This window comes from Capra hircus, chromosome 28 (genome assembly GCF_001704415.2).
Source record: "Capra hircus breed San Clemente chromosome 28, ASM170441v1, whole genome shotgun sequence".
Taxonomy (NCBI): Eukaryota; Metazoa; Chordata; class Mammalia; order Artiodactyla; family Bovidae; genus Capra; species Capra hircus.
This window is the reverse complement of record NC_030835.1, coordinates 15392017-15419120: the sequence shown is the minus strand read 5'-3', so window position 1 is coordinate 15419120 and position 27104 is coordinate 15392017. Positions and strand designations below refer to the sequence as shown.

The 27104-nt window shown below is 38.1% G+C and overlaps 1 protein-coding gene and 1 pseudogene across 3 annotated transcripts in view; one reads left to right on the top strand and one right to left on the bottom strand.

The window, feature by feature from the left end:
* Positions 1–27104, top strand: part of ADK (adenosine kinase) — a 544457-nt gene that overhangs the window by 204173 nt on the left and 313180 nt on the right. The window lies entirely within an intron of this gene.
* Positions 10157–16882, bottom strand: LOC102180729 (annotated as a pseudogene). The gene is made up of 2 exons (XR_311188.2): positions 16825–16882; positions 10157–11480 (listed from the first exon to the last, which is right to left on the bottom strand). The product of XR_311188.2 is annotated as an axin interactor, dorsalization-associated protein-like (transcript).

Here is a 27104-nt window from a genome sequence, read left to right as displayed (position 1 = left end):
AAATCTACTGACTAGAAAAAAAAATAGTGTTTTTTAGTATGGTGAAAAGAAAAAGGTATATGATAATGGTTAATTATCTAAGGAAATGTTTTCAGTGTTTCATCATGTGTCAGAATTTTGCACTGCTTATATTATATGAGGAAAAACTTGGTTATTTCCCTATATTCTCATACACTTTTTGACACTTTGACAAGTATGATAGTTTTTATTTCTGCACCTAGTGACTTTTCATTCTAAAAATATTGTTTGAACCAGGTTTCAGAAGATATATTCTGGTTCCTAGTTTGGGAACTCTATTACTATTTAAAACTAAGCATTTTCATTTTTTATGAAAATGAGGGCCTATGTACCATTTGTTTTGATAAAGTGAGTAGAAGTATGGATTATTCTGGGAAGTCTAGAATATATAGTTTTATTGTATATATCTAGATACAATAGATTAAAGACCAGGGGACCAAAATAGAGTCAAGAAATAAATACACCTAACATTGGAAATTATGGAAGAAAATATATAAAACTGGCAGCCAGTGGAGGAAAACTAAGAAATTACTATTTGTGGGAGAATTTTTTTCTACTCATGAGCTTTCTTACTGTTTTAATCACTTTTATAACATGCTATGTATCATGAATTTTAAGTATGTACATAATTTTGAAAAATTAAAATGCACTGTTAGATTTTTGTAAGAGCAATTTATTAATCAATATTTAATTATCCATTTGCTAATTATACCAGGATTAGTATGATATGTAGAACATTGGACACTGTCTTTCAAATGCTTTTTTAAAAAACAGTGCAACCTTCTTCCATAAGAAATATTTCTTAATAAACTATTCATTAGACATAAACTATTCATTAGACATATACCATTATCCTTTATGTCAGAAATTTAAAATAAGGAAATTTTGATGGCTGGCCTGAATGATAAACATTTGTCCTCATTTTCTTGTGCTCTGGCCTTTGTGATATCCAAAGGTACAGTCCCCAGGTGGCACTAGTGGTAAAGAACCTGCCTGAAATGCAGGGAACATAAGAGGTGTGGATTCCATCCCTGGGTTGAGGAGAACCCCTGGAAGAGGCCATGGCAACCCACTTCAGTATTCTTGCCTGGAGAATCCCACAGAGAGAGAAGCCTGGTGGGCTATAGTCTAAACGATTGCAAAGAGTTGGACACGATTGAAGTGACTTAGCATGCACACACATGACCTTTGTGATATCCAAAGTTACAGTTTTTTACGTAACAGGTTTTTTTTTCTTCCTTTTATAGTATATTAACACAAGTATATTTGATTCAATGTCCTAATTTCTTTTCTTTAACATTTAAATTTTAATTTTTATCATCCTTTTGCCAAGATTTCTTAATACTTGCCATACTATATTGTGTACATTGAAATAATTTTTGAAATCATTACTTTTGCTTCTTGCTGTCTCTGGTTTTGATTTGCTATTTGTGGCCTCTTCAGAGTTTTATTATATATGTTTGGACTTAACTTATTGGAAAATCCACCATGTGTTAGCTCTCCTAATAGTTCCCCATGTCATGCAGCTCCTTACATAATACAAGTAACTATTCTTGAGGTTTTATATATTTATTTATTTGACTGTCATTTTATTGAAAATTGTTTGACAGTTGTTTACTTATGAAAAATGCAATGCAAGACTAGCAAGCTCAGTTTGTGCTATTGTAGTTAATTGTTGCTACATGGGTATTTTCAAATTTTAAAAGACTCAGAGAACAGTAAAACATAAAGTTAGCACAAATGTTACCACTCCTTGGTATCTTTAAAACTGTGCTTTAACTTTTTAAACCTTTGTTCTCATGCTCCTTAACAAAATAATTTTATTGAGGTATAATTCATCTACCATAGTTTTAATCATTTAAAGGGTACAGTTCCATGGTTTTCCCTGTATTCATAAATATGTGTGGCCACCACCAGTGTCGATTCTGGTACATTTTTATTACTTCAAAAAGAAACCGCATACTCTTTAGTTATCACTTTCTAGTTCTCCTTCATGTGTTTTCCACATGAATTTTGGAGTCAGCTTGCACATTTCTACAAAAAATACAGCTTGGACTCTGATTAGGATCAATGTGGGTATTATTGGTGATATTAAACTGTGTGAAGTCTTCTGACTCTGAAAAAATGGGATTTTTTCACTTATTTAGATCTTTAAATTCTTTCAACAGTGTTTTACAGTTTTCAGAAGTTTTTCATGTTAAAAGAAAGTATTTCCAAATATATTTTATTTAAAAAAATAATGTGTTTTTGGCTGTGCTGGGTCTTCATTGCTGTGTGCAAGCTTTCTCTAGTTGCGGCAAGTGGGGGCCTCTCTTCATCGCAGTGCCTGGGCTTTTCATTGTGGTAGTTTCTCCTGTGGAGCACAGGCTCTAGGTGCGTGGGCTTGAGTAGTTGCTGCTTGTGGGCTCAGTAGTTGTGCCTCGAGGGATCTAGAGCACAGGTTCATTAATTGGGCTTTTGGGCTTAGTTGCTCCCAAGCATGTGGAAATTTCCCAGAAGAGAGATCAAACACATGTTCCTTGCATTGGCCAGCAGATTTCTTAATGACTGGACCACCAAGGACGTCCATCTTTTTTCATTTTGGTGTTATTGTAAATTGAATTACTTTTTAAATTTCATTTTTTAGTTGTTCATTGCAAGTGTATAGAGATAAATTCATTATTTAAATATTGATCTTATTTCCCGTAGCTTTTCTGAACTCATTTCTAGTATTTCTGAACTAAGTTCTTCTATTTTTCAGTGAATTCCCTACGGTTTTGAATGTACTAAATATGTTATCTATCAGTTTGGCCAAAAAGTTCATTTGAGTGTTCCATAAGATTGTTCGGAAAAACCCAAACAAACTTTTTGGTCAACACAATACAAATACTTTTACTTCTTCCTTTCCAGTTTGGAACCCATTTGTTTGTCTCTTTTGCCTGATTGCCTTGACTAGTGCCTCTTTGTTGTTGTTGTTTAGTCACTAAGTTGTGTCTGACTCTTGTGATCCCATAAACTATAGCACCCCAGTCTTCTCTGTCCTTTACTATCTCCCTGAGTTTGCTCATGTCCATTGAATCAGTGATGTCATCCAACCATCTCATCCTCTGTTGCCCGCTTCTCCTCTTGCCCTCAGTTTTTTCCAGCATCAGGGTCTTTTCCAATGAGTCAGCTGTTCACATCAGGTGGCTAAAGTATTGAAGCTTCAGCTTCAATGTCAGTCTTTCCAATGAATATTCAGGGTTGATTTCCTATAGGAGTGACTGGTTTGATCTCCTTGCTGGAGCACCACGGTTTGAAAGCGTCAGTTCTTCAGCACTCAGCCTTCTCACATCCATACATGACTGTTGGAAAAACCATAGCTTTGACTGTACAGACCTTTGTCGACAAAGTGATGTCTCTACTTTTTCATACCCTGTCTAGGTTTGTCATAGTTATTCTTCCAAGGTGCAAGCATCTTTTAATTTTGTGGCTGTAGTCACCATCCGTACTGATTTTGGAGCTCAAGAAAATGAAATCTGACACTGTTTCCACATTTTCCCCGTCTGTTTGCCATGAAGTGATAGGACCAGATGCCATGATCTTTGTTTTTTGAATGTTGAGTTTTAAGCCAGCTTTTTTACTCTTTTCTTTCTCCTTCATCAAGAGGCTCGTTAGTTCCTCTTCACCTTCTGCCATTAATGTGGTTTCATCTGCGTGTCTGAGGTTGTTGCTGTTTCTCCCAGCAGTCTTGATTCCAGCTTGTGCTTCATCCAGCCTGGGATTTCAAATGATGCACTCTGCATATAAGTTAAATAAGCAGGCATCTAGTATAATGTTGAAGAGAAGTGATGAGAGTAAACATCCTTGTGTTGTTCCTTGTCTGAGGGCCAAAGTGTCCTGTCGTTCACAATGATGTTTACTGTGTATTTTTCTTAAATGTTCATCATATTCAGGAAGTTCCTATCTATTGCTAGTTTGTTGAATCTGTTTAACATGAAACAGTGTTAGATTTGCCAGGTGCCTTTTCTGCATTTGTTGTCATAAGCATATGAGTTTCGTTTTCTATACTGTTGATATGATATATAACATTAGTTGATTTTGAGATGTTAAGCCAATTTGCATTCCTGAGATTAAATCTCATTGGTTATATTATATAATTCATTTTTATACATTGCTGGATTTGTTTTTGCTAATATTTTACCGAGGATTTTTACATTATATTCATAAGACATATTGGTCTGTAATTACCTTATTTCTATCTGTGGTTTGGTATCATGGTAATACTGCTCCATAGAATGAATTGGGGTTTGTTTCTTTTTCTGTTTTTTGGAAGAATCTGTGGAGAATTTTCAAATTCTTCTTTAAATATTTGTTAGAATTCAGTGATGAAGTCATCTGATCTTTGGTTTGTGGGTAGTTTTTGATTACTAATTCCTTCACTGGTTGTATTGGTTTCTAAAGATTACGTGTTTATTCTTGAGTCAGTTTCAGTAGTTTGTGGTCATTCCATTCATTGTATTACCCTTCTTATCTGAGTTACGTAATTAATTTTTATGTCTGTTTTTTCATTACAATAGCCATTTCAGGTCTCTTCTGGATATTTGCATGACACATCACTTCCCACCCTTTTACATTCAATCCGTTTGTAGCTTTTGATGTAAGGTGTGTTTCTTCTAGACAAACATAAATATTTTTATATAAAAGTATCAGAACTATTGATATGAAAATGTGAGATTTGTCTCATTATTTTATTTCCATTAATCGGTATACTAGTCCACAAATTGTTTTCTACTTTTTCTATAAGACTGAGCTTGTTTTTACTAAGGCCTTTGACAAAATATTTAATAAGATTAAGTTTCATTGCAGTTTGAAAGTTCTGTTATTTTTTGAGTTGTAAATTCATTTCCCTTATTTTCATGTTATGAAATCAATTAAAAAATAGTGATTTGAAGTTTCCTAAACACTGGATTTTTATTATATTGAATAATGAGTATAATAGTTATATCTTATAATGTGATCTTCTGGCATGGAGAAATACTATAATGTTAAATATAATCATATTTTTTAGTTGAATTTATATATCATTTAGATTTTTCTCTGATAGTTTAAATTTTTATATTGACAGTTTGTTGCATATTGATAAATGCTTTAAAGTCATCAGTTCAATTTAGTTCAGTCGCTCAGTCATGTCCGACTCTTTGCAACCCCATGAATCGCAGCACACCAGGCCTCCCTGTCCATCACCAACTCCCGGAGTTCACTTTAAGTCATAACAGTGTGTAATTTTAACATGGATTGGCCTCATCCAGTGTAATTGTTTAATTAGCTTGTAGTTAATGCAAGCTAGTCTAAATTTTCACTGATTTCCAGTCTCTAATCAGCTGACTTCTGAGATACATTTCTTACATTTTTTTTCCTTTAAAAAAAAACTTAAAAAGTGAGAACACTAAAATCACTTAAATACAAATTATAAAAGTGTTTCGTAATGCTTTAAAGAAGCAATCTTGTTTTTGAAATGTCTAATTTTGTATATAGAGTTCCTTAGGTATTAAAAAAATAGTTTTTCAGGATTACATACATAAAAATGTACAGAGAAGAAAGATTTTATAAACACTGTTAATCATTCTACATTAAAAAAGATTTTCATTTTTCAAAAAACCCTCTCTTTAAAATAGTGATCAAAATATGTATTCAACAAATTAGTGTAAGACTTGTAATGCAGGCAAGTAAACTTTTGGCTTTTTTAGTTTTTCTACTGATTACCACTGTTAAGCAGAAGTTTCATATGGGAATAGGAAAAAGTGAACTCATCATTCTCTTGAGCATCTGGAGTAAGTTTACTGCCAGAGGCGAGCTGGTAATTTCTATATTCTTATCCTTACAGCAGATCCTATGCTGCCCTGAAATGAAGCACATGCACAGCTTCATTGACTCTCACAGAAATATTCCAGTGCCTATATGAGTTTTTTTAGCTGGATAAATTGCGTCTCTGGGCCTCAATACAACTCCTTTATAAATAGTAAAGATATCCCCATAACACAATTCCTTCAGCCTTAGTATGCTTTGATAATTATCCATGGAGTTTTAAAATAGGTATGAAAAGAATTATTGTTTTTAAATGAATGTCATATCTTTTCAAAAACACGATGAACTTTAACTCTTTTATGGCTCTTTAGAGCTGAAGACATTATTTGTATAGTCTTACGGAAAACTTTATAAATACCTGGGATGATAGAAACAGTCAAAGGCCTGATGGGAACTCACAAAGTAGAAAGTCTATTCCGTGCTCTGCCAGCAAGTAGCTGAGTGATCTTGGGCAAGTGATTCAACTATTTAATAATTTAATAATATTCATAATTAATTAGATATGATTATTGTGGGGAAATTAACAAGATGGTGCCAGTCAGGCTCTGTCGCCCCCTACTCTCACGCCCTCTCGCCCCATATTCTGAAAACAGTGACTTTGCACAGCTGTGTAACCACTGAGATCATTTATAACACTGCACATGTGTATCACGAGGTCCTCGCTTGGTCACGGGGGCCTCGCTTGGTCACGGGGGCCCTGTGCCGTATGCCTGCATGAGCTTCACCATGAAAGCCCTGGCTGCTGCTGCATTAGGGCTACATCGGAGCTACATCGTAGTTATGTTGTATGGGACTGTGTTTTTGCTACGTTATAATTATTTTATGGTTATGTTATAGCTGCCGCGTCAGCCAGGAGAGGGGCTGTGTTATGGCTGCTGTGCCAGCCAGGTGAGAATAAATGTGTCTGTAGTTCCTGGGCTTCCCTGGTAGCTCAGCTGGTACAGAATCTGCCTACAGTGCTGGAGACCCTGGTATGATTCCTGGGTTGGGAAGATCCCCTAGAGAAGGGATAGGGTACCCACTCCAGTATTCTTGGGCTTCAGTGGTGGCTCAGACGGTGTGGAATCCTCCTGCAGTGTAATAGAGCTGTGTTCAATCTGTGGGTTGGGTAGATCCCCTGGAGGAGGATATGGCAACCCACTGTAGTATTCATGCCTGAATAATCCCCATGGAGAGGAGCCTGGCGGGCTATAGTCCATGCAGTCGCAAAGAGTCGGACACGGCTGAGCAACTAAGCACAGCAGCAGTTCCTGCGTCTCCGCGAGTCTTCTTCCAGCCTCTTAGCTCCTGCCTCACCTATCCTGGCTTCAGTGAACAGTGCACACAGTGGGAACAGCAAGACAACTGGTGCTGTGAACAGGATCAGCTAGATAATTATAAATTAAATTACTATTTTAGACTTGATTTCTGTGGTCCATATAGCTCCCAAATTTCATGACATTGCTCCATTTCTTTTATATAGTTTTTAAATCTAAGTAAAAGCAACTGTTATGTTGATGGGAAAGATCTATTTGCAGTTGAGTTACTAGGTATGTTATTGCTTCTCATTTTTCATCCACTGCTTCCATTTTTTTGTGAGTATGTTTATGATATGCATTTGTAATGCATTTTTTTTAAGTCCAAGCAGAACACTGCAGTAAGTAACTAAAACTTCACTACAACTTGCAGTTGGCCAGCATCAAGAGTTATTATACAACTTATTGAGAAATGCTGGACTGTATGAATTAGAAGCTGGAATCAAGATTTCCAGGCGAAATATCGGTACCTCAGATATGCAGATGACACCACCCTTATGACAGAAAACAAAGAGGAATTACAGAGCCTCTTGATGAAAGTGAAAGAGGAGAGTGAAAAACCTGGCTTAAAAACTCAACATTCAGAAAACCTAAGATCATGGCATCTGCTCCCATCGCTTCATGGCAAATAGATAGGGAAACAATGGAAACAGTGACAAACTTTATTTTCTTGGGCTCCAAAATCGCTGCAGATGGTGACGGCAGCCATGAAATCAAAAGATGCTTGTTCCTTGGAAGAAAAGCAATGACAAACCTAGACAGCATATTATAAAGCAGAAACATTACTTTGCTGACAAGGGTCTGTATAGTCAAAGCTGTGGTTTCTCCAGTAGTCGTGTATGGATGTGACAGTTGGACAATGAAGAAGGCTGAGAGCCGAAGAATTGATACTTTTGAACTGTGGTGTTGGACAAGACTCTTGAGAGTCCCTTGGACTGCAAGGAGATCCAACCGGTCCATCCTAAAGGAGATTAGTCCTGGGTGTTCATTGGAAGGACTGATGATGAAGCTGAAGCTCCAGTACTTTGGCCACCTGATGCGAGGCGCCAGCTCATTAGAAAAGACTCTGATGCTGGGAAAGACTGAAGGCAGAAAGAGAAGGGGACAACAGAGGATCAGATGGTTGGGTGGCATCACTGACTCATTGGACATGAGTTTGAGCAAGCTCTGGGAGATGGTGATGGGCAGGGTAGCCTGATGTGCTGCAGTTAATGGGATTGCAAAGAGTTGGACATTACTGAGCGACTGAACAACATTACTAGCCTGGAGAAAATTAGGAATTCATAGTAGTTTCTTTCTCTTTTTCTCCACGGCCATATGTGGGATTTTTGTTCCCTGACCAGAGATTGAAGCGCGGAGTCTAATCACTGGACTGCCAGGCATGAGTATAGCTTTCCCACCATCATAATGTCCAAAAATTGTAGACCAAGCCATCATAAGTCAAGGACTGTCTGTATTACTATAGTAATGAGTAATCTTTCACTTTGGAGCAGCTACCGCATGTAGATCGGTTTCTAAATTTTGGAATTACTGTCCTCTGATGCACTTGGCTGGCACTAGTAGCATCCTGTCCTTACTGCATTGTCCCCTGAGGACTGGTGCTCAAAAAGGCAGCACTAAGATATTTCTCTTGCTGCCATTCTTGCCTCGATATGGATCTTTCTGTCGTTTTTGAGATTGCATCCAAGTACTGCATTTCAGACTCTCTTGTTGACCATGATGGCTACTCAGTTTCTTCTAAGGGATTCTTGCCCACAGTGGTCATCTGAGATAGATACAATGGTCATCTGAGTTAAATTCACCCATGCCAGTCCATTTTAGTTCGCTGATTCCTAGAATGTCGACGTTCACTCTTGCCATCTCCTAAGTTTAACCACTTCCGATTTGCCTTGATTCTTGGACCTAACATTCCAGGTTCCTATGCAATATTGCTGTTTATAGCATCAGACTTTGCTTCTATCACCAGTCACATCCACAACTGGGTATTGTTTTTGCTTTGGCTCCATCCCTTCGTTCTTTCTGGAGTTACTTCTCCACTTATCTCCACTAGCATATTGGGCACCTAATGACCTGGGGAGTTCCTCTTTCAGTGTCCTATCTTTTTGCCTTTTCATACTGTTCATGGGGTTCTCAAGGCAAGAATACTGAAGTGGTTTGCCATTCCCTTCTCCAGTGGACTACATTCTGTCAGACCTCTCCACCATGACCCGCCTGTCTTGGGTGGCCCCACAGGGCATGGCTTAGTTTCATTGAGTTAGAGAAGGCTGTGGTCCTAGTGTGATTAGATTGACTAGTTTTCTGTGAGTATGGTTTCAGTGTGTCTGCCCTCTGATGCCCTCTTGCAACACCTACCGTCTTGCTTGGGTTTCTGTTACCTTGGATGTGGGGTATCTCTTCATGGCTGCTCCAGCAAAGTGCAGCCACTGCTCCTTACCATGAGGAGATACCCCTCGTCCAAGGTAAGGCTTGTTATACTAGTTTAAAAATAGGCCACGTACTGGCACTGCATTTTTTGTATTCTAGCGTTGGTCATTTAAAATAGTGAATATTAAGTATGTGGGCTCCACGTCTGACCCACAGAACATCCACCCCAAATCTTCTTGTTCTGTGTAAAATATCCACTGTGTCTATACTATGAAAGTTTTATCTAGGCTCCATTATTAAGTCAAAAGAATGTAAATAGTCATATCATAATAAGCTAATGACTTGCATATTTCCATATGGATAAATGTCAGTATATCTAAATAGGAAATAACTGCGATCCTATATGCCTATATTAAAAAAATAGACTATCTCCAGATTTGCATACTCATCACTATGGAAGAGGTATGCAGGTTTTAAGGTTTCATAATCAGTTGTCAGAAAAATAGCAGTTATTCCTGCAATATCTCATTAACATCTGACTCAAATTATTTTTAGATTACATGATTTAGAAGACATTATAACCCCACTAAGAATTTGTAATTATTCTGAGATGATTTCATCATTAACCCTAGAATCAGTATCAGAAAGAGTAACAATGTGATATAGGAAAAAAGCTAATCAACATGACTAAAAATATGGTCACTTTCAGAAGGGCAGTCTGGTCATCTGGAAAAATCCCAGCTATAACCTGCAAATACTCCCATGTGGGAGACTGGCCAAGACACCTGATTTCTAGGAAGGACAGCCATGAGATCGGGGTGAATGAAGGCTATCTCTAAGGAGCAGGCTATAAACTTCTAAACTGACCTTGGGCAGCATAATTGGTCCCCTTTCCTCTAAAGCAGGCTCATGCTCTCCTCCCCACAGCAACCCCCAGTTTGCTAAAGAGCATATTGGAGCAGAAGTGGACATTCTAGCACATCTTTATTGCTGTAGTACGTTCGAAGACAAGAACATCCCGCCCACAACAGTGTTGTTCCAGGAAGCAGGGCGGGAGTAGTGGTAGATTTAAAAAGACACTATTAATTGCACGATTAACAAGAAAGTGAAAATGTTTCAAGACCTACAAGAAGCCTGTATCCGAAAGAATCTGTTTTGTCAGTGATGCTGCCCTTTGAATTCTGTGCTAAAGCTTGTAATGAACTCACTCTGGTCTGCCGACCTGTGTCCGGCTTGCTTCCTGCCTGTTGAGGGGTCGTATGCTACACAGAGCTATGATGGATTCTGTGGAGTGGTGAGAGTCACAGAAGTTCCAGGATGCTCATGTCAGGAGCATTTCTTGTGGAAAGTTTGATGCAGATGAAGATAAAGTGCTTTCCTGGACAATAATTGCAATTTCTTTCTTTTAAAGTCAGTGGGTTTCTTGTATAGTTCTATTACAGTTGACCCAGGCTTAATTTCGTCCATCTCCATGAAAGCACAACACTTGGTGCTGGAAAACCTTTCTTTAGGCTTGTAGTGTTAGAATTAAAAGAAATAGCTGCACCTTTGGTTAATTTTTCAACATGCTTCTGGAGCTCAATGTCTACATTAAAATAAGCATATGTGTCGTCTTTTCTTGAAGCCACAGGAGTTAAGTCTATGCCATTTAGGTCTTTTACCCTAACTGTGATATAGGGATCAGTGCATTGCCTGGCATCTTTCAGGCCAGTTTTCTCAATTCTGATAGTAACGTCATTCCTGGTTCTGATGGCAACCTTGGTAATAAAGTACTGTGAACTCTGGCAGGAATGAAATCAGGTGACCCTGCTCCAGCACCGCCCTCTTCTTCATCTTCTTCAAATTCCAAATTCTCTTCTTCACCAGGTGCTAAAATTCTTCTTAAAGGGACAGGCTGAACATCAAATGGGAATTCTTTATTATATGTAAGAATATTCTTTAGGGTTGGTTCTAGCTTCTTCAGATCTTCTGCCTCTCCTAAAACTGGCGCCCCAGCACTGCAGCAGACTTCGAGTCACCTCTGACATGGCTGGTCCCCACCCTATCCCCTCCCACCCCTGCCCCAGGAAAGGCCGGGCTCTAGGGCGTCATCTTCCCTGGGCCTGGCCCCGACATTAACAAGGCCAGGAGGAAGCGCTACAGCCACTGCTGCCACCCGCCAAGGAGCCGCCGAAGCCCGTTTGCCTTACCAAGTGTCTTTCGATTTCATGGCTGCAGTCACCGCCTGCAGTGATTTTGGAGCTCAAGAAAAGAAAACCTGTCACTACTTGCACTTTTTCTTCTTCTGTTTGCCATGAAATGATGGGACCGGATGCCATAGTCTTGTTTAATATTGAGTTTCAAGCCAGCTTTTTAACTCTCCTCTTTCACCCTCATCAAGAGGCTCTTTATTAATAGTTTCTCTTCACTTTCTGCCTTTAGAGTAGTATCATCTGCATATCTGAGGTTATTGATATTTCTCCCAGCAATCTTGATTCCAGTGATGAGTAGAAGTTTGTATAAAACCATGCTCTTTGTAAATAGGCAGAGTAACTCAGTTTTCCAAACTAAGTTACTGAAATGTCTTTTCTTTCTTTTTTAATTGAGTTATTAATTTACAATGTTGTGTTAGTTTCAAATGTACATCAAAGTGATTATATAAATAAAATTTATTTATTATATATATTTATTCTTTTTTAGATTCTTTTCCATTATAGTTTATCACAGCATACTGGATATAGTTCTCTGTGTTATACAATAGATCCTTGTTCTTTGCTTGTTTTCTATGTAGCTGTGTATAGAAGTCAATTCCAAACTCTTGATTTATCCTGTTGGTGACCATAAGCTCATTTTCTATGTCTGTGTGTCTATTTCTGTTTTGTAAGTAAGTTCATTTGTATCGTCTTTTAAAATTCCACAAATAAGTGACATCATGTAATATTTGCTTTCCTCTATCTGACTTACTTCCTGGACATTTAGGTTACTTCCACATCTTGTTAGTGGCTCACTCATGTCTGACTCTTTGCAGCCCCGTGGATTGTAACTCGCCAGGCTCCTCTGTCCATGAAAATCTTTAGGCAAGAAGACTGGAGTGAGTAGCCATTCCCTTCTTCAGGGAATCGTCCAACCCAGGGATCGAACGTGGGTCTTTTGCACTGTGGGCAAGTTCTTGAATGACTGAGCCACCCTTAGTTACTCTAAATAGTGCTGCTGTGAACATTGCGGTGTTTAAGTAAGAGTTTTCCTAGATATATTCCCAGGAGTAGGATTGCAGGATTATATGGCAACTGTCTTCTTAGTTTTTAAGTAACCTTTGTAAAGTTCCCCATTACCTGTAAGTGGCTGCACCAGTTTACATTCTCAGCAACAGTGTAGGTGGTGAAACTTCGTTTCAGTTCTTTAATTTGCTTTTAGCGTTCTCTCTTATTTTCTCTAGATTTTATGTTAATAATTTTTTCCTATCCTCACATCTACCCAGTCTCTTATCCCCCTACCAGGAGATACCTTCCCAGCTTCTCAACTAAGCAACTATTTTGGCTTTCAAGAAGTGTTTTCAGTGTCTTGTTATGTAGTCACGCTTAACTGCGTCCATATCTTTATTTTATTGTTTCTATCTAATATTTGAGAATTAGTTATTCTACTTTCATTTTATATCTGACATCCTTCATTTGTGCTTTTCTTCTCATCCTTGAGTCTGCCTTCAAATCTTATCCCCTCCCTGGTCTTCACTATCTTTGTTATAAATGTGCTTAATTTCTCTCCCATCCCAATATAAAATAAGAAAATCTCTCTCCAAAATCTGCCTTATCTATCTAGTTTCCTTTTCAGTTGAAATTATTGAAAATGTAGTCTATACTTCTTTATCTCTTTATTGTTCTTACCGCTTCTCTGAAACTGAGGTAGTAGGAGCCACTGATTATGATTTGGTCATCCAATCCACTGAACACTTTATAGTTCTCATCTCATTTGACTCATTTATCAGTGTTGACCCTACCACCAGTTTGAAGCTTTTGTCCCCTCTGGCTTCGCTTCTGTGATACCTGTTCCCTAGGTTTTCTTCCTTTTCTGGCTCCTCTCCCTCCTTTTCCATAGCTGGATCTTCTTTTAATTCTTGTAGTGTTTCTTTCCTTCTGCTTAAATCTTTACCCACTGTTTTCTCTTGGGTTCTTATAGCCCCTTAACAAATGAATTCCAGCTCATTTTCTGACATATTCTGACACTAAGCTGGAGTGTCACAGGCACTGTTTGTGATTTCCTCTCCTTCATCTGCGTAGCAGTCTTGAAAAGTCTCCCCTGGGTTTCACTGTTCCCCTCTATCTCTCTCTGATACTCCTTCCTCCCTTACTCTCGTTTGTTCTTTACTCAATTATAGGATGATTTCCCTCTGTTCTCACTACAGCTATTTGTCTCTCCACCAATTTGTGTTCTATAGAGCTGCTGAAAACCCTACTAAAAGACAAATTTTGTGATGTTGCTTCTTTAGAATGCTTCAGTGGGTAACGTTAACAGGATAAAGAGTCTTTCCTTTTTTTGTGTGTTCCTTTTTCACTGAAGTAAAATCCACATAACATAAAATAAATCATTTAAAGTGTACAGTTCAGTAGAATGTACTTAATTCACAATACTGTGCAACCATACTCCGTGTCTAGTTCTAGGATGTGTTTTACCAATCCAAATGGAAACCCCTGAATGAAAGCAGTCGTTATCATTCCCTCCTGTCAGCCCCTGACAAACACAGACAGTTTATCTGTTACAATGGATTTGCCATTTCTGAATGTTTCATGTAAATGAAATCATTGCTTTATATGACCTTTTCTATTTGGCTTCCTTTACTTATATGTAATAATATTTTTATGATTTATGCAGATTGTCATATGTATTAGCACTTGATTCCTTTCTGTAACTGAATAATAATTCCATTATGTGGCTGTATCCTGTTATCTGTTCATGAGTTCATGAACATTTGGGTTGTCCACAGCGTTTGAATGCCTCTTTTTTATTCATTTGAGTATATACCTGCAGGGATTTAATTGATGGCTCGTTTGGTAAATCTGCGCTTCTTGAGGAACTACCAAACTCTTTCCACAGTGGCAACAACAATGTACATTCTCACCAGAAATGTATTAAGGGTTCCAGTTTGTACAGATCCTTGCCAGAATTTATCCCCTCACCCTTTATTTTCTTTTTTTCTTTAAAATTATAACCAGTCTTGTACATACAGTGGTATTTCATCACTGTGTTATTTCTCTAATGACTAATGGTATTGAACATCTTTTTATGCAGTTGTTGGCCATTTATATATTTTCTTTGGGGTAATTATTAGGCTGATTGTCTTCTGTTTTTGACTCAGAAATACCTTTTAAATGATCAGATCCAAGATATTTCTGGATTTAATGATCATCAAAGAAGAGTTTACATTTTGACCTTAGAAGTTCTTTATTATTATGGTCTCATTTTAAATGGAACTTCCCTGGTGGCTGAAATGATAAGAATCTGCCAGCAATGCAGGAGACCCCAGTTCTGTCCCTGGGTGGGAAAGATCCCCTGGAGAAGAAAATGGCCCACCAAATCCAATATTCTCCCCTGGAGAATTCCATTGACAGAGGAGCCTGGCAGGCTATAGTTTATGCCTCACAAAGAATAAAAAACGACTGAGCAACTATCACTTTATCATTTTAAATAGTTCCTTGAATATTACCAGCATTTCTGGACTCTCTGTCCTTAAGATGCAGCAAATTGTTTTTTCATCTTAATACTAAAATATCCAGTTCAGTTCAGTTCAGTTGCTCAGTCGTGTCTGACTTTTTGCGACCCCATGAATCGCAGCACGCCAGGCCTCCCTGTCCATCACCAGCTCCCAGAGTTCACTCAGACTCACGTCCATCGAGTCCGTGATGCCATCCAGCCATCTCATCCTCTGTCGTCCCCTTCTTCTCCTGCCCCCAATCTCTCCCAGCATCAGAGTCTTTTCCAATGAGTCAACTCTTCGCATGAGGTGGCCAAAATACTGGAGTTTCTGCTTTAGCATCATTCCTTCCAAAGAACACCTAGAACTGGTCTCCTTTAGAATGGACTGGTTGGATCTTCTTGCAGTCCAAGGGACTTATAAGAGTCTTCTCCAATACCACAGCATCAATGATTGATTCAAAAGCATCAATTCTTCGGTGCTCAGCTTTCTTCACAGTCCAACTGTCACATCCGTACATGACTACTGGAAAAACTATAGCCTTGACTAGACAGACCTTAGTCAGCAAAGTAATGTCTCTGCTTTTGAATATGGTATCTAGGTTGGTCATAACTTTCCTTCCAAGGAGTAAGCATCTTTTAATTTCATGGCTGCAGTCACCATCTGCAGTGATTTTGGAGCCCCAAAAATAACCCCGTTTATTTTCCATGAAGTGATGGGACCCGATGCCATGATCTTCGTTTTCTGAATGTTGAGCTTTAAGCCAACTTTTTCACTCTCCTCTTTCACTTTCATCAAGAGGCTCTTTAGTTCCTCTTCACTTTCTTCCATAAGAGTGGTGTCATCTGCATATCTGAGGTTATTGGTATTTCTCCCGGCAGTCTTGACTCCAGCTTGTGCTTTGACTTTTTGAAAATTTTAATATAGAATATTTCCACCTAGCATTTCTTCATACCTTAATGAGCAGTTACGAAAAGGGTATAATTTCCTTTGTCTGTTAACTAGTAGTCATTGGTTAGTGCTGAAGTAATTGCTGATATTCTCTGTTGTTTACTACTCTCTCTTTTTAAAAAATATTGTTTGCTTTCTTGTGAATACGTAATAAACTTATACCAGGTTAATGTTTCAGTTGACCATCAGGTATAAATGTGAATAAAAGGTATAAGTGTGTTTTTTGCAGTCATTCTTATGTGAATATAAGAATCTTTGATTAATATTTTTGAAGACCATATAGAGTAATTTTGAGGTAATTTGAAAATAATCTTGTATTTATTATCATGGAGATATGCTAAACTGTTGAGGGTACCTTTACTGATTACCTAGTATTTTAAATCATAGTGTTTGCTTTTCAAGCAACAGATCATGATGAAAAGTTAATTCACAATGAAATGTATATATTAGCAATTGTTACTTTTCAATTTGGCAAGGAAAAAGTATAATCTGAAGTTTTATCTACCACCACCACTCCAAAGATAGTTTCCCTTGACTTTCTGAATGTTTCAGATTAGATTTCTAACATCCCCATTTTCAAAGATCTTTTATTTATTTTAACTTACATTCTGATAGAACTGGAAGGTTTAGCCGTAAAGCTAAATGTATGAAAGAGATTGGGTTTTACAAGAGAGAACGTATATCTGTTAATGTTTTTTGTGTTACCTCCAAATTTTTCGAAGATGGAACAAACCTGAAATCTACTACTTTCCAATGGCTTCATAGGTGGTGTTAGTGGTAAAAAATCCACCTGCCAATGCAGGAGACCTTAGGGATGCAGATTCGGGAAGGAAGATCCCTTGAAGAAGGTAATGGCACCCTACTCCAGTATTCTTGCCTGGAGAATCCCATGGACAGAGGAGCCTGGTGAGCTATTGTCCATAGCGTCACCAAGAGAGAGACAGGACTGATGTGACTTTGCACTCGCATGCGCTTTCCAAATGAAAGGTTTTTGCATACAGCATTTTTCTGCTTTATCTAAAGGGCTTACTTTACAAGCTTAATTTGAGACTCTGTTCTGTGTCAGTGCATGTAATTTCTGGAGACTAATTACATCTTTTTGTTTGTTTTGTGTTTTTTGGTTTGTGGTTTTTGTTTAATTTCATCTTTTAATAAGGTGTGTTTCTTAGCTCTCAGGGAATTTTCAGCATGTACCAATTATTTCTTCGAAATGGGCAATAAATTATTTGGAAACAAATATTCCATTTTTTTTCTACTTTGCCTAGAAACCGCTTCTCTGAATAATAGACTTTTTTGGGTGTCTGTTAATTGGTAATTTTTGATATCAGTTGACTCCTGGGATTCTAGTTGTTAAAAGTTAACTTAATGAAGAATTATAATTCTTTAAGTAGTAGTTGCCTATATTTTATACTGTATTTTTTGTTATTAAGTGTCCCGTGATCATTTGTTAACTAAGTCCTTAACTTATCTGATAAATGGGACATTTATAATCAGTCAGTCAGTTCTTTTGCCCAGTTATGTCCAACTCTTTGCAAATCCATGGACTGCAGCATGCCAGGCTACCTTGCTCATCACCGTCTCCTGGTGCTTGCTCAAATTCATGTCCATCAAGTCAGTGATGCCATCCAACCATCTCACCCACTGTTGTTCCCTTCTCCTCCTGCCTTCAATTTTTCCCAGCATCAGGGTCTTTTCTAATGAGTCAGCTCTTCATGTCAGGTGGCCAAAGTATTGGAGCTTCAGTTGTTCCATGTCTGGTCTAACTGGTGCTTCTTGACCTGTATATAGATTTTTCATGAGGCATGTAAGGTGGTCTGGTATTCCCATCTCTTCAAGAATTTTCCAGAGTTTCTTGTGGTCCACACAGTCAAAGGCTTTGGCATAGTCAACAAAGCAGAAGTAGATGTTTTTCTCGAACTCTCTTGCCTTTTCTATGGTCCATCGGATATTGGCAGTTTGATCTCTGGTTCCTGTACCTTTTCTAAATCCAGCTTGAGCATCGGGAAGTTCTTGATTCACACACATACTGTTGAAACCTTGCTTGGAGAATTTTGAGCATTAATTTGCTAGCATGTGAGATGACTGCAATTGTGTGGTAGTTTGGGCATTCTTTGTCATTGCATTTCTTTGGGATTGGAATGAAAACTGACCTTTTCCAGTCCTGTGGCCACTGTTGAGTTTTCCAAATTTGCTAGCATATTGAGTGTAGCACTTTCACAGCATCATCGTTTTGAATTCCAGCTCAACTGGAATTCCAACACCTCCTCTAGCTTTGTTTGTAGTGATGCTTCCTAAGGCCCACTTGACTTTATAGTCCAGGATGTCTGGCTGTAGATGAATGATCACACATACTGGTTATAAAGATCTTTTTTGTATAGTTCTTCTATGTATTCTCTGTATTTTAGTAAAAATTCCATTCATATTTAAATGAATATTCTACATCACTTAACACTGTTAGTTTTTTTTTTTCCTTGCTCTCCTCAGAATAATGATGATATTCAGTCCCAGCATGATTTTGTACATATGCTTCAGATCTTCTATATTGAGTCAGCAGGCATCTATTGAATAATTAGTATTTCTTAATAACATTGTTTTAGAATTTAGTTTTTTACTTTTAAAATACTTTCAAATCACATACCTTACTTTTTCGAAGAAATAAAAATTTTTATGAATATCTTAGTACTTTCAGTTCAAGGTAATAGTACTAGGCATTATTTGAAAAACAGTGTAAAATGTTGGGAAATGGTGATGCTGTCCTAACATACCTTTTCAAGAAAATTTTAACATTTCCCCTCTTTTGGCAATCATTTTTAAAATTGTATATTTCCTATTGATCAAACAGAAGCAGGAAAAATGCACATTTTAATATTTTCTTTTTGTATTTTTGAAGTCTAAAGGCATTTAAATGAATTTTCTTGTAACTTGTAAAGATCTGTCTACAGTTTCCCAACCAGAAGGCAAGGGATGATTTCACTGGTAGAAACCATCCATCTTCCCCTTTCAGAGTTTGTTGAACTTCATTCTTTTTAAATAATTCTCTGTCAGTGCTGTAAATTGTCATCCCTACAGTTCTATATATGAGATCTATGACTCATTTTCTGTGCTGATATAGAATTTTCCTAGCCCTTGTACCTCTACGTGTCAGTGCTCCCAAATCTGGCATTTCACTGCCCTTAGTGCATTTGAGTACACTTAAGTTTCTCTCAAACTTCTGTAAACACGTTGTCTCACTTTTTGTGTTCTTTTATTTCACCATGCTTAGCCACCAACCCTAGGTCAGTCTAACTTAGTATCTGCCAGTCTATTCCTTGGTGTTGAGATACTTGAATGCAAATCACAGCACTGTTAAATGCATGGGTCCTACTTCAAACTCCTGGTCACCAAACTCACACTTAGCTCTCTCTGTAGTACTTTTGGAAATGGTAGCTTTTCTTTTTAGAAATTCTAATGAAGATTAGTGTTAAAGCATTATATAATTTATGTAAATACTTCGTTGTTCATCCACTTGGAGGATACTGAATTCTAGCATAGGAATACATTTTAGAAAGTTGATGAATAGTTGACCCTGAACATTTAGGGGTTAGGCTTGCCAATCCTTCAGCTATAACTTTATAGTTAACTCTCCATTACCCTGGATGTATACCAACAGTGGACTGTGTAGGACTGTCAGTTCAGTGCAGTTCAGTTGCTCAGTCATGTCCGACTCTTTGCAGCCCCATGGACTGCAGCTTCCCTGTCCATCACCAACTCCCAGAACTTGCTCAAACTCATGTGCATTGAGTCAGTGATGCCATTCGACCATCTCATCCTGTGTTGTCCCCTTCTCCTCCTGCCTTCAGTCTTTCCCAGCATCTGGGTCTTTTCCAATGAGGCAGTTCTTCGAATCAGGTAGCCAAAATATTGGAGTTTCTGCTTCAGCATCAGTCCTTCCAGTGAATATTCAGAACTGACTTCCTTTAGGATGGACTGGTTGGATCTCCTTGCAGTCCAAGGGACTTTTAATAGTCTTCAACACCACAGTTCAGAAGCATCAATTCTTTGGCGCTCAGCTTTCTTTATAGTCCAACTCACACATTCATACACAATTACTGGAAAAATCATAGCTTCAACCAGATGGACCTTTGTTGGCAAAGTAATGTCTCTGCTTTTTAATATGCTGGTCTAGGTTGGTCACAACTTTCCTTCCAAGGACTAAGCGTCTTTTAATCTCATGGCTACAATCACCATCTGCAGTGATTTTGGAGCCCAACAAATAAAGTCAGCCACTGTTTCCACTGTTTCCGCATCTATTTCCCATGATGTGACCAGATGTCATGATCTTAGGTTTTTTGAATGTTGAGTTTTAAGCCAGCGTTTTCACTCTCATCTTTTCCTTTCATTAAGAGTGTCTTTAGTTCATCTTCACTTAGTGCCATACGGGTGGTGTCTTCTGCATGTCTGAAGTTATTGATCATTTCTCCCTGCAGTCTTGATTCCAGCTTGTGCATCATTCAATCTGACATTTCACATGATACAGTCTGCATATAAGTTAAACAAACAGGATGACAGTATATAGCCTTGATGTGCTCCTTTTCCAGTTTGGATCCAGTCCATTGTTAAATGTTTGGTTCTAACTGTTGCTGCTTGACCTGCGTACAGATTTCTCAGGAGACAGGTAATATGGTCTGGTATTCTTATCTCTTGAAGAATTTTCTACAGTTTGTTGTGATCCACACAGTCAAAGGCTTTGGCGTGGTCAATGAAACATAAGTGGATGTTTTTCTGGAACTCTCTTGCTTTTTCTGTGATCTAGTGGATGTTGGCAATTTGATCTCTGGTTTCTGTGCCTCTTCTAAACCAGTCTGAACATCAGAAAGTTCTCAGTTTACATACTGTTGAAGCCTCACTTGGAGAATTTTGAGCATTACTTTGCTAGCGTGTAAGATGAGTGCAATTGTGCAGTAGTTAGAACATTCTTTGGTGTTGCCTTCCTTTGGGATTGGAATGAAGACTGACCTTTTCCAGTCCTGTGGCCACTGCAGAATTTTCCAAATTTGCTGGCATATTGAGTATAGCACTTTCACAGCAGCATCTTCTAAGATTTGAAAGTAGCTCAACTGGAATTCCATCACCTCCACTAACTTTGTTTGTCTAAGGCCCACTAGACTTCACACTCCAGGATGTCTGGCTGTAGGTGAGTGATCACAACATTGTTGTTATCTGGGTCCTAAAGATTTTTTTGGTATAGTTCCTTCTGTGTATTCTTGCCACCTCTTCTTAATATCGTCTGCTTCTGTTAGGTCCATACCGTTTCTATTCTTTACTGAGCCCATCTTTGCATGAAATGTTCCCTTGATATCTCTAATTTTCTTCAAGAGATCTTTAGTTTTTCCCATTCTCTTGTTTTCCTGTATTTCTTGTCATTGATCACTGAGGAAGGCTTTCTTATCTCTCCTTGCTATTCTTCAAAACTCTGCGTTCAAATAGGTATATCTTTCCTTCTTCCTTTGCTTCACTTCTCTTCTCTTCCTGTACAAATAAGGACACCTTATTTTTGTAAGGCCTCCTCAGACAACCATTTTGCCTTTTTGCAGTTCTTTTTCTTGGGGATAGTCTTGATCACCGCCTCCTGTACAATGTCATGAAACTCCATCCATCGTTCTTCAGGAACTTTTATCAAATCTAATCCCTTGAATCTATTTCTCACTTCCACTGTATATTTGTAAGAGATTTGATTTAGGTCATACCTGAATGGTTTAGTGGTTTTCCCTACTTTCTTCAATTTAAATCTGAATTTGGCAATAAGAGTTCATGATCTGAGGCACAGTCAGCTCCTGGTCTTGTTTTTGAAGACTGTATCTTCTGTATCTTCTCCATCTTCAACTGCAAAGTATATAATCAATCTGATTTTGGTATTGACCATCTGGTGATGTCCATGTGTATAGTCGTCTCTTGTGTTGTTGGAAGAGGGTGTTTGCTATGACCAGTGTGGTCTCTTGGCAAAACTCTGTTATTCTTTGCCCTGCTTCATTTTGTATTACAAGGCTAAATTTTCCTGTTATTCCAGGCTCTTCACTTCCTACTTTGGGATTCCAGTCCCTTATGATGAAAAGGACATATGTTTTGAGTGTCAATTCTAGAAGGTCTTGTAGGTCTTCATAGAACTATTCAACTTCTGCTTCTTTGGCATTAGTGGTTGGGGCATAGACTTGGATTACTGTGATGTGGAATGATTTGCCTTGGAAATGATCAGAGATCATTCTGTTGTTTTTGAAACTGCACCCAAGTACTGCATTTTGGACACTTTGGTTGCCTATGAGGGCTACTCCATTTCTTCTAAGGGATTCTTGCCCACTGTAGTAGATATAATGGTCATCTGAGTTAAATTTGGATGACTTTAATCATCCTATATTAAAAACTATAGTGTAGTACCGGAGAAGGCAATGGCACCCCACTCCAGTACTCTTGCCTGGAAAATCCCATGGGCGGAGGACCCTGGTAGGCTGCAGTCCATGGGGTCGCTGAGGGTCCGACACGACTGAGCGACTTCACTTTCACTTTTCCCTTTCATGCATTGGAGAAGGAAATGGCAGCCCAGTCCAGTGTTCTTGCCTGGAGAATCCCAGGGACGGGGGAGCCTGGTGGGCTCCCGTCTATGGGATCGCACAGAGTCGGATGCAACTGAAGTGACTTAGCAGCAGCTTAGCAGCATAGTGTAGTACTATAGTATTTATTATTGAAAAGAATCTGTATATAAGTGCACCTGTGCAATGGCAACCCACTCCAGTGTTCTTGCCTGGAGAATCCCAGGGACGGGGGAGCCTGGTGGGCTCCCGTCTATGGGATCGCACAGAGTCGGATGCAACTGAAGTGACTTAGCAGCAGCTTAGCGGCATAGTGTAGTACTATAGTATTTATTATTGAAAAGAATCTGTATATAAGTGCACCTATGCAATGGCAACCTACTCCAGTGTTCTTGCCTGGAGAATCCCAGGGATGAGGGAGCCTGGTGGGCTGCCGTCTATGGGGTCGCACAGAGTCTGACACGACTGAAGCGACTTAGCATGCAGTTCCAACCTGTGTTGTTCAAGGGTCAACTGCAATTGCTAAATGAAAACACTACTCTTATTTTTTATCCTGCTTTCAAATAAAAATGTATCCTTTTATTTATCACTTGAGTTGAAAATCAACAAACGTCTCAAAATTTTGCCAAAAAATAGTTTATGACACAGAGAAGATTTTTTTGATTTGCAGAATAATGGCTTCAAAACAAGAAAGCAATATCGATTATGATAATTTTATTATTTTTATATAATATTAATTTTATTATAGTATATTAATATAACATGAAGGGTATATGAGAATTCTTTGCATTATTTTTGTAAGTTTTCTTTAAGTATAAAATTATTTCAAGGTAAAAATTTAAAAAATAAAGTAATTTTATATTTAGTTTTTTCAAATAAACTTTTATAGAAATTATTTCTTATGGGACTTAATTGATTTACAGTGTTAGTTTCAGGTGTACAGCAAAGTGATTCAGTTATACATGTACATATATCTATTTTTTTCAAGTTCTTTTCTCATTTAGGTTATTACAGAATATTTGAGCAGAGTTCCCTTTGCTATATAGTAGTTCCTTCAGTTCAGTTCACTCACTCAGTTGTGTCCAACTCCTTGTGACCCCATGGACTGCGGCATGCCAGGCTTCCCTGTCCATCACCAACTCCTGGAGTTTACTCAAACCCATGTCCATTGAGTCGGTGGTGCCATCCAACTGTCTCATCCTCTGTCGTCCCCTTCTCCTCCCGCCTTCAATCTTTCCCAGCATCAGGGTCTTTTTAAATGAGTCAGCTCATTGCATCAGGTGGCCAAAGTATTGGAGTTTCAGCTTCAACATCAGTCCTTCCAATGAATATTCAGGACTAATCCTTATTGGTTATCTATTTGAAATGTAGTAGTGTGTGTATGTCAGTCCCAAATTCCCAATCTAATCTATCCCTATCCCCATCTTTCCCCTACCATAAGCATAGGTTGATTCTCTTAAGTCTGTAATTCTGTTTCTGTTTTGCAAATAAGTTTGTATCATTTTTTAAGATTGTTCATATTAAGAGTAGCTTATGATACTTGTGTTCTGATGTCTGACTTACTTCACTTAGTATGGTAATCTCCAGGTTCATCCATTTTACTGCAAATGGCATAATTTCATTCTTTTTAATGACTGAGTACATTATATGTAAGTATCATATCTTCTTTATCCTTTCATCTGTTGATAGACTTTTAGGTCGCTCTTGTGTCTTGGATATTGTAAATGGCAATGCAACCAGCATTGGGATCTGTGTATCATTTTGAGCCATGGTTTACTTCAGATGTATGCCCAGGAGTAGGATTGCTAGATCACACGGTAGCTCTATTTTAATTGTTTTAAAGAACCTCTATACTGTTCTCTGTAGTCACTGCACCAGTTTACATTCCCACCAACAGTAGTAGGAGAGTAGACTTCTCATTTGGAATAATTTTAGATTTATAGAAAAATTTTAGAGTAATACGGCAGAGTTCTTATGTAATCCTCACCTAATTTCTTCTCGGTGTTCGTTTATTAAATAAAAATGTCATTTTCAGTGTATGTTTAGGAGCTGAATACATTTAAAGTCTTTATTCTAACTGTTTAAATATAATCTTTAATATTAATTAGCAATTTTAGTACTTCTTACTTTTGATTTTATTATGCAAATGATTCATTGACAATTATTCTTAGTAATATAGTTTAGATATAATCTTGATTAAAAATTTGTTATACTTCATATCATAAGATTGTTAATTCTGTGGTTATGTATTAGAAATTATGTCTTGATAAATTAAAAATTCCATTTTTAGTGATATTTACAAATTTGATCCTATACTGCAAATATAAATTTTAATAGGTGCCACTTCATCAGTTTGCCAACCCATTAGTATGAAAGTTTTAATCTGATTCTATAGAAATTAAATCAAACAGAACTATAAGTTCTTCTTTGGAAATCTTGTCACTGTATAATTATCATATTAGTGTATACTGATTTATATGAAAATTTTCCATTTAAAAGTCATATAAAAAGTAATTTTCTTGAAGCATGTATATTTTTTCATTTTCAAAAATCTGGTCATATTTTATACGTATTCATTGAATCTGTCCATATGCAAGCATTTTCTAGGCATTTTAAAGGACTCAGACATGTCTGTATCCACAACACTTTGAGTTTCTACTCCCAACTGTCATTCCCTTCGTGTTTGTTTGAAGTGAAAGTCGCTCAGTTGTGTCCAACTGTTTGCAACCCTATGGACTTTACAGTCCATGGAATTCTCCAGGCCAGAATACTGGAGTGGGTAGCCTTTCCCTTCTCCAAGGGATCTTCCCAACCCAGGGATCAAACCCAGGTCTCCCACATTCCAGGCAGATTCTTTACCAGCTGAGCCACAGGAGAAGCCCTCATGTTTGTTTAAATCTCTCTTAATCTCCTTTAACATAGAGATACCAAGGGAACATTTCATGCAAAGATGGGCTCGATAAAGGACAGAAATGGTATGGACCTAACAGAAGCAGAAGATATTAAGAAGAGATAGCAAGAATACACAGAAGAACTGTACAAAAAAGATCTTCACGACCCGGATAATCATGATGGTGTGATCACTCATCTAGAGCCAGACATCCTGGAATGTGAAGTCAAGTGAGCCTTAGAAAGCATCACTACGAACAAAGCTACTGGAGGTGATGGAATTCCAGTTGATCTATTTCAAATCCTAAAAGATAATACTGTGAAAGTGCTGCCCTCAATATGCCAGCAAATTTGGAAACCTCAGCAGTGGCCACAGGACTGGAAAAGGTCAGTTTTCATTCCAATCCCAAAGAAAGGCAATGCCAAAGAATGCTCAAACTACTGCACAATTGCACTCATTTCACATGCTAGTAAAGTAATGCTGAAAATTCTCCAAGCCAGGCTTCAGCAATATGTGAACCGTGAACTTCCTGATGTTCAAGCTGGTTTTAGAAAAGGCAGAGGAACCAGAGATCAAATTGCCAACATCCACTGGATCATGGAAAAAGCAAGAGAGTTCCAGAAAAATATCTATTTCTGCTTTATTGACTATGTCAAAGCCTTTGACAGTGTGGATCACAATAAACTGTGGAAAATTCTGAAAGAGATGGGAATACCAGACCACCTGACCTGCCTCTTGAGAAATCTGTATGCAGGTCAGGAAGCAACAGTTAGAACTGGACATGGAACAACAGGCTGGTTCCAAATAGGAAAAGGAGTATGTCAAGGCTGTATATTGTCAGCCTGCTTATTTAACTTATATGCACAGTACATCATGAGAAACACTGGACTGGAAGAAACACAAGCTGGAATCAAGATTGCCGGGAGAAATATCAATAACCTCAGATATGCAGATGACACCACCCTTATGGCAGAAAGTGAAGAGGAGCTAAAAAGCCTCTTGATGAAAGTGAAAGAGGAGAGGGAAAAGTTGGCTTAAAGCTCAACATTCAGAAAACGAAGATCATGGCATCGGGTCCCATCACTTCATGGGAAATAGATGGGGAAACAGTGGAAACAGTGTCAGACTTTATTTTTTTGGGCTCCAAAATCACTGCAGATGGTGACTGCAGCCATGAAATTAAAAGATGCTTACTCCTTGGAAGAAAAGTTATGACCAACCTAGATAGCATATTCAAAAGCAGAGACATTACTTTGCCAACTAAGGTCCGTCTAGTCAAGGCTACGGTTTTTCCTGTGGTCATGTATGGATGTGAGAGTTGGACTGTGAAGAAGGCTGAGTGCCGAAGAATTGATGCTTTTGAACTGTGGTGTTGGAGAAGACTCTTGAGAGTCCCTTGGACTGCAAGGAGATCCAACCAGTCCGTTCTGAAGGAGATCAACCCTGGGATTTCTTTGGAAGGAATGATGCTGAAGCTGAAACTCCAGTACTTTGGCCACCTCATGTGAAGAGCTCACTCATTGGAAAAGACT